At 47.8% G+C, this 8,353-nt stretch overlaps 1 long non-coding RNA gene across 1 annotated transcript; it reads right to left on the bottom strand.

Annotated features, from left to right (window-relative positions):
• Positions 1–6: 6 nt before the first annotated feature.
• On the bottom strand, positions 7–7,730 carry LOC128313848 (uncharacterized). Its single transcript, XR_008294851.1, has 3 exons — positions 7,519–7,730; positions 7,028–7,245; positions 7–6,164 (listed from the first exon to the last, which is right to left on the bottom strand). It is a non-coding gene; the product is annotated as an uncharacterized LOC128313848 (long non-coding RNA).
• Positions 7,731–8,353: the final 623 nt, after the last annotated feature.

The following is an 8,353-nucleotide window of genomic DNA, read 5'->3' as shown; positions in this document are numbered from 1 at the left end:
AGCCCCAGTCTCGACTCACTCACGCCTGAGTGGGCCCAATAACCGCCGCACTCGGGGTGTGTGGGATGAAATGCTGAAGGAATACAAGCACACGAAGAGCCTCTATGCTTCTCCATACAGTCCAGCACAAAAATAAAAACAAAGAAGAAATGAAAAGACAAGATAAGACAAGACCAAAAAAAGACAGAAAAGAAAAGAAAAGAAAAAAGAAAAGAAAAGAAAAAAATGAAAAGGAAACGAAATGAAGGGAAACGAAAGGCAAGGAAACGAAAGGAAAGGAAAGGAAAGGAAAGGAAAGGAAAGGAAAGGAAAGGAAAGGCAAGGCAAGGCAAGGCAAGGCAAGGCAAGGCAAAGCAAGGCAAGGAAATGAAAGGAATGGCTGGGTGGCTCAGTCGGGGAAGCATCCCACTTTGGTTCATGTCATGATCCGACGCTTTATGGTTTGAGTCCCGCGTCGGGCTCTGTGGTGACAGTGAAGAGCCTGGAGCCTGCTTTGGATTCTGTGTCTCCCACTTTGCCTCCCCCTCCCCTGTTCAAGTTTTGTCTCTACCTCTCTCTCTCTCTCAAAAGTAAATAATATTAAAAAAAATTATTTTAATAAGAAAAGGAAAGAAACAAACAAGCAAACAAAAAAAAGAGAGGCACCTGGATAGCTCAGTCTACTCGTTTAAGTGACCAACACTTGGTTTCGGCTCACGTTTGTGAGTTTGAGCCCTGTGTTGGGCTCTCTACTGACAGAAAAGAGCCTCTCCTCAACAGTGTCTCTCTCTCTCTCCCCCGTCCTCTACCCCCACCCCTGCTCTCACTTTCTTTCTCCCTCAAAATAAATAGATAAACATAAAAAACAAACAAACAAACAGGTTTTACATCATATCGACCCAAAGAAGAAAGAAGAGAAACAGACCAAGAGGAGACCCATAGACTGGAGTTATTGGATGCAAAAGTCAACTGTCCAAAAACCATTCTTGACAAATGGGAAATTGTCAGAGACTCAAAACAGATTCTCCAACTGCAAATGATCAGAGCTAAAATTAAGATCTCCAGGTGCCTGAGTGGCTCAGTTGGTTAAGCATCTGACTTCAGCTCAGGTCATGATCTCGTGATTCGGGAGTTTGAGCCCCGCGTTGGGCTCTGTGCTGACAGTGCAGAGCCTGGAGCCTGCTTCGGCATCTGTGTCTCCCTCTCTCTCTGTTCTTCCCTTGCTCCCACTCTGTCTAGCTCTCTAACATAATTCAAAGACTAAAAAATCTTGTTAATGGCATTAAGAACTCAGTCTGTGGGTTTCACATCAGACTAGACACAGGTGAATAGACTCAGTGAACTGAAAGATAGTTAGGTAAAAATATATCTAGACCATACACAGAGAAAACGTCCAGAAAATACAGAAGCCCAAAAGACACAGAAGATATGGTACAAAGGTCCAATAGGAACCCACAAAGTAGAGGAAACACAGAATGGGTAGTACCACTTCGCTACAAAGATAAGAATCAAAACTGATAAAAGAACCATGAGAGTGACTCCACAAAGAACACCCGAGGCAAAAAGATGTTAACAGTCACGAGAGGACAAAGATACCGCCTTCCATGGGACAACAACAACAACACTACCAGCTGACTCTTCAAGAAGAGCAAATGAAGCCAGATGATGGATTGGCATGTATGAAAGGTCAACTAAAATAGCCACCAACCTGGAAGTCTTTACCTAACAGAAACATTCTTCACAGTGAAGGCAAAGTAAAGATGTTTTTCAGGCAAAACAGAAGCAAAAACAAAAATAAAAACAGAAACAACAAACAAAAACAACAACAACACACACACACACACACACACACAAACCATGACTACACATCAACTACAGACACAAACTAAAATCAATATTGAAGCAGCTCGTTGCACAAAAGAAATGTAGTCTCTGAAAGAAATATGAAAAAACAAGGCTTGCAGAACAACGTCACAACAGAAAGGGTAACTATGAGAACAAACCTTAACAAGCATTAAGTGCACGAAACAATGACACCAACGCCAAAATCCATCTAAAACTTAAAAATATTAGCCAACAAAAGGTGAAGAGGAGTTCAGTGTGGTTCGAGTGTCCAAGAAAAGAGCAGGGGCGCCTGGGTAGCTCAGTCGGTTGAGTGTCCGACTTTGGCTCAGGTCACGATCTCACGGTTGGTGAGTTGGAGACCCGCGTCAGACTCTGTGCTGATGACTCAGAGCCTGGAGCCTGCTTCAGATTCTGTGTCTCCCTTTCTGCTCTGCCCCTCACCCGATTGTATTATGTCTCTCTCAAAAAACAAATAAATCTTAAAACAAAGAAAAGATAAAAGGAGAGAGCAGTGTCAGGGAAGCAGCATAAGTCCTGAATCAGGCAGGGGTCAGTTTAAAATGCACCTGCCTCTAGAAATAGATATATTCCAATTACCTAACAGATCAGTGTACAATTAAAAACTCCCTCCTACTTCTAAAGGAAGGCTAGAGACCAAAAGAACACAGAACAGCTGGGACAAAGAAGAAACTAATAATACGGTACGTGTAAACTAACCTATCAGTCATTGCATGTGCACAAATGCTGCAAGGAAAAGGTTGACTCTCAAATTCATTAGAAGGAAACTAAGCATACGCTGGTCACAAAGGTACACCTTAAAACGTAAGATCACAGACAGGTGGAAGTAAAAGATCCCCAGGCAAACCCTACCGAACAGAAAACCGATGTGGCCACTGGGACCCTCCAAGAAAGTAACCTCTATAGCAAAAAGCTCTACTAGTGACCAAGAGGACCGTTTCCCGATGGAAGTTCCATCTACCAAGAGAACAAGACTTCCAAACTCGCATATACCTAATAACGCAATCTCAAAATACAGAAAAATTGACAAACATAGAAAAGGAAAAAGAGCCACATCCATAAGCACGATGGGAGACTTGACGATACATCTCTCAGTATCTGACAGAACTGACGACAACAGAAAACTCAAGGCAGTGGGACGGGGCTGACCAATGCGGTCACGTGCTCTATTGCAAGTACTTGAAACGCGGCTCCTCAAAGTGCGACGTGTGGAAAGTATAAAATGCACACCACATTTTAAAGACAACGTGATAAAAGAGAATTCAAAATCATTCATAATTTTTTCTCACGCCGGCTATACACTGAAATGATATTTTGGACATGCCTGCTGGTTATATTATGAAACTCATTCTCACCTATTCCTTACTTGGTTTCAAGTGGTTACTAAAATCTGAATTCTGTCATTAACGAGCTTCATCTAACCTATAAATAGAGACTACTGCATTCCCCCAATACACATTATTTTCACGTGCCCGAGGAACGGTTCATGAAAACGAATATATGCCAGGCCATTAGGAAAGTCAGCTCATCTGAAAGGACTGAAATACTGCAGGGCATATTTAGGGATTGCATTAGATTCACAGTTCAATTCCCCCAACAATTCATCACGTCCACAGTGATGGGATGAAGACAGGGAGACTTCCGGTGATGACCAGTCCTGGGCGACTGAGAGAGCACCGTCACCCCTGCCACCACAGGAGGACAGGGAGAAGCAGGCTGTTGATGAACCAGGAAGCTGACTCTCACCTGACCCTGAATCTGCAGATGCCTTGATCTTGAGAACTTCCCAGTCTCCTCAACTGTAGGAAAGAAGTTTCTGTTTCTTATTAGGCAGCCAGTCTATGGTATTTTGTTACAACCACCCCAAAACACTGAGACAGATACCTTCATGGAATTCAGCTAGAAATCCGCACAAAGAGAACGAGAAAATCCCCGAAACATCAAGATGTGTTATGTTCCTAAACGTTGTGATGAATTAAGAAAAAGATGCCACAATGAAAGTTAGGAAATAGTTTCACATAAAAGATAATAAACATTTGGCTTATCAAAACTTGTGAGATCAGTAAAGGTGTGCTTAAAGGGAGACTCATAGCTTTAGAATACATATATCATAGGATAGCTCAGTTGCTTGGTGACCAACTCTTGATTTTGGCTCAGGGTATGATCCCACGGCCACAAGATCAATCCCCAGCCTGGCTCCACACTGAGTGAGGAGCCTGCTCGAGATTCTCTCCCTCTCTCTCTCTCTCTCTCTCTCTCTCCCTCTCCGTCTGACCCTCTGCCCTGCTCATGCTCTCATTCTAAAATGAATCAACACACTAATAAGCAAATAAATACAATACACATACTGGAAAAGAACAAAGGCTAAAAATCAAATGAAGGATTTAGTTCTAGAACTACAAGATGGGACAGCAAACCATCACCAAGTAGATGGAAAACAGAAGGGCAGAAATCAGTGCTGCAGGAAACAAATAGTAAATGACAGAAATCAAAACAGCCCAAGTTGGTGCTATGAAAAAGAAACAAAGCACAAAGTACCAATATCAAGAAGTTCTAAAGCAAATATCACACCAGATGCTGCAGATAGGAGGGATATTAGAAACCAGTTGACACTTATTCCTTGGAAAGTTTGGGAGGTCAGAGCAAATTCCTAGAAAACAAAATGCCTCATCTAAATAGACACAAGAAGATATGGGAAATCAGAAAAATCCCATTTCCACTTAAGAAAGGAATCTGCAATGAAAACCCTTCTCACAAGGAAAACCCTACACCCGCTGTTGGCCTAGCACTTCTTCCCAAAAGAAAAGAACACACACAAAAACTCTTCTGGGAAAGCACAAGGAGTGCTTCTTCCTACGTTGTTTTAGGAGGCCAGCACGACCTGTAACCCAAACCCCAGCAAGGACAGCACAAGAGGGTGCAAGGGAACACCCACCTCTCTCTTGAATACACATGCGAGGATCCAAAGCACACTATTTACCAATGCAATCCAGTGAAAAGAGAATGCATAGACATCAGGTTTGATTTATTCTAGAAGGGCAAAAGTTGTTTTAAGTTAAACCACAACATTGAAACAAATCACTTGTCCCCAAAGATGCACAAAACACATTTCAGAAAATTTAGTATTATTATTTCTTTGATGATTGTTGAAAAATCAGAGCAAACTAAAAATAGAGGAGAATTTTCATGTTTTGATCCAACTATCTACCAGGAATGCCACGGAAAGTGTCATATGTAGTGGTAAAATACTGAACTCTTTGGGGCACCTGAGTGGCTTCTAGTCGGTGAAGCGTCTGACTCTTGATTTCAGCTCAGGCCATGAGCTCACGGTTCATGAGTTCAAGCCTCGCATCAGACTCTGTGCTGACAGGGCGGAGTCTGCTTGGGATCCACTCTCTTTCCCATCTCTCACTCCCCTTCCCATGCACGCTCTCGGAATCAATAAAGAAAGAAACTTTAAAAAATATTAAGTATACAAAAACTTACGAAACCCTTCTCTCTCGTATCTGGAAGGAGACAAGGACACCTACTCTCACCACTTCCATTCAACACAGTACTGGAGGCCCTAGCCAATCCAAGGCAAGAAACATACAAATGGTTATACTATTGGATAGAAACAAAAGAAACTTACCACAAGGCAACACAGAGAATGTAAGGCAGACATACACAAGAATGTGAAAACCTCTGCCATTCACAGATGTATTCCACACACGTAGAAAGAACTCATTCAAATCAACAAAAACCAAAACACACAACCTAATCACAAAGTGGCTTCCAAAAGGCAATTATTATACAAAAGAAACACGTAAGTGGCCAAGACACACACAGGGGCGGGTCCCACGAATACACCATACCTCCCAGCACCTGAGCCCCAGCAACCAGCTAACACACGAGAAGAGGCAATACCAGGCATCAGCCAGCCCTGAGCTCCCGCACGCTGTTGCTCGTGGGGAACAGACACGTGCCACCACTCACGCCCTGCTCCTCCAAGGCAACCCAATACGATGCATGTGGATCTGCAGGCAGCCTCTGCACAAACCGGAGCACCCACAGGAGAAAGAATAAACCGTGCTGTGCTCACACACTGGGCCTTCGACAGCAGGGGAGGACCGGCACAGCCACGCAAGGAAAGCAGGTGCATTGCGCACACACAGCACTCAAGGGTTGGCTCAACATGAAGCGAAGAACAAGCCAAAGCCATCGCTGGTGAAAGTCAAGACCGTGGTTACCTTTGGGGGACGTTCGGTGGGAGTCAGTAGGAGGTAGGAAGCGCGGTAAGGTTCCATTTCTTCATCCAGGTGGTGGTTCCAAGAATGTGTTCGCTGAGTGAAAGATACGGAAGATCAGCTGAAAGTAGTGGCCTAGGATGTTCCAAACGTCCACCGCGTGCCACACAAAAATGCAGCTCTGTGCGGGCAGCTAACCCCCAAGAGAAGCAAGGAAGCCCCACCCATCTGAGTGCGGAATCAGGAAAGAGCATCCAGACACCCCAGGCGCCACTGCCACACCCTCCTCGCCTCCGGCTGCTCATCTGGGGGAGTCCACATCACCTTCCTAAACATAATTGGCCACAAGACACTGAATGCAGAAGCAGCTGGGAGAATAAAGATCTTGCACTAAGCCAATGCCAATGCCAATGCCAATGCCATGCTTCTACACAGTGTTGTTCTGAAAATGTACGTATTTTTTGCATGAAAGGTATGAGTACGTTAATCTGTACTAATTTCTTGTCTCTAAGTGAATTCATCACATCTGAGATGCTCGGATTTGGTTTGGTTTCCTTAATGTTTGTTTTGGAGAGAGAGAGACACAGGGCACGTAAGGGGAGGGGCAGAGGGAGAGGGCCACAGAGAATCTGAGACAAGGCCAGGCTGGCAGCTGGCAGCACAGAGCCCCACATGGGGCTCTAAACTATCAACTGTGAGATCACCACCTGAGCCAGAGTCGGACCCTTAACACAGAGAGCCACCCAGGCGCCCGCTTCAATTCTCGGTTTAACCTCACCACAGTAGAGATCAAGAGACACAACCCCCACACTCGAAGGCTCTCTGGGGCCCTCAATAATCCCCTGATGTCCAAGTGTCCCGACACCACCGAGTCTGAGAAACACTGACCCAGGGAACAAAGGGCACTCTCCCCTTCTTCTCGTCAACTTCCCGATTTCTATAGGGTTTCCCCAGCTCACCAGACTCTCGAGGGCCTGGCCCACAGGACGCAAGGGCCTAAGGCGGCCTTTGTTCGTGGCAGCCGCCTCGGGGGACAGAACGTGTGCAGCCTGTGCGGGGTCAGGGGACGGACAAGGCGGGAAGGTCTCCGACAGCCTCTGCGAGGGCGGGCGGCACACTCCTTACACGACAGCCGCGGCTGAGGCGGGCACCCGGAGAACCTCCCAGAAGCCACTACCTGCAGTGAGAAGGGCCCTTACCGCCTGCCGAGCGGTTAAGCCAGCACTGCCACGGGAGGCGCCCCCACACACACCCCGCCGCCACAGAGCGGCCACCACGACTCACGGGAGCCTGCGGGCGTCCACACGGACAGGCCGGCCTTCCGCCCGAGGGTGGCCAAATGCTGTCCCCAAGTGAGCAGAACCAGGGCGCCCCGAGCCTCCCGGCCTCCCACGGCTGGCACTGGGGCCTCTGCGGGAGTCCGAGCGGCGCTGGGTCCACCAGAACTCACCTGCCTCGATCGGGACGGTCTTCGGAGAAACGGGGGCCCCGGGACCACATCCTCGTAGGTGGAAGACTTCTAGCAAGGGAGAAGCCGGATGCTCAGAAGAGCACCTCCCTCGCCCTCCACAGCGCATGCGGGCTCCTACCGCCGGCAAGAGCCGCCGGCCTCCCGCCCACCTCTCCGCCCGGCAAATGCGCTGTGGCGCCAGCACCAACGGAAACTACTGCGTCAGGGCGGAAAGACTACCGGGTGGGACGCTGCACCGGCAGAGACTCCTCAACACGCACCCGCCCGGACGCACTGGGGTACAACGTCAGAGGCGAACCCGATCTCAGCTGCGGACCTTGGGCGATGGACACACATCAGCACAGGTTTGGGGCTGTGACAAAGGCCTCGCCCTGGCGGGGCGTTTGGATACCTGCTCAGGGGAGAGGCTGTGCCGCAGTAAGGGCAGGTATGTGTGCGAAATCTCCGGAGCTTCCTGTCACGTTTGCCAAAACTGCTCTAGAAAAGTAGCCAAGAAGCCAAAACCACCCCCAAAAATATGCATGGGCGGGCCTCCCTGCAATCATAACCCAAGTCTGTGCTCTTTCCAAGCCCCTCCCCCACCCCCCTCCTCAGCCACCGACAGGGGCTCGGGAGCCTGTAAGAGCCCCAATGACGCTGATGGGCCACGTTTGGGCCAGCTTCGGGACACCCTGAGCTACGTTGGAGCCGCGCTGCTCCTGATTGTCCGTGTTTCCCAAAGCGCGAGACCCCCCACCCCTTGTCGCTTTTGGAGGACACACTGTGTCCCAGCAAAGCAGCAGTGCTGACTGCCCACCCACAGGCACACTCTGAT

Source organism: Acinonyx jubatus, unplaced genomic scaffold, assembly GCF_027475565.1.
Source record: "Acinonyx jubatus isolate Ajub_Pintada_27869175 unplaced genomic scaffold, VMU_Ajub_asm_v1.0 scaffold_105, whole genome shotgun sequence".
NCBI classification, from domain to species: domain Eukaryota; kingdom Metazoa; phylum Chordata; class Mammalia; order Carnivora; family Felidae; genus Acinonyx; species Acinonyx jubatus.
This window is presented reverse-complemented; position numbering and strand designations above follow the sequence as displayed.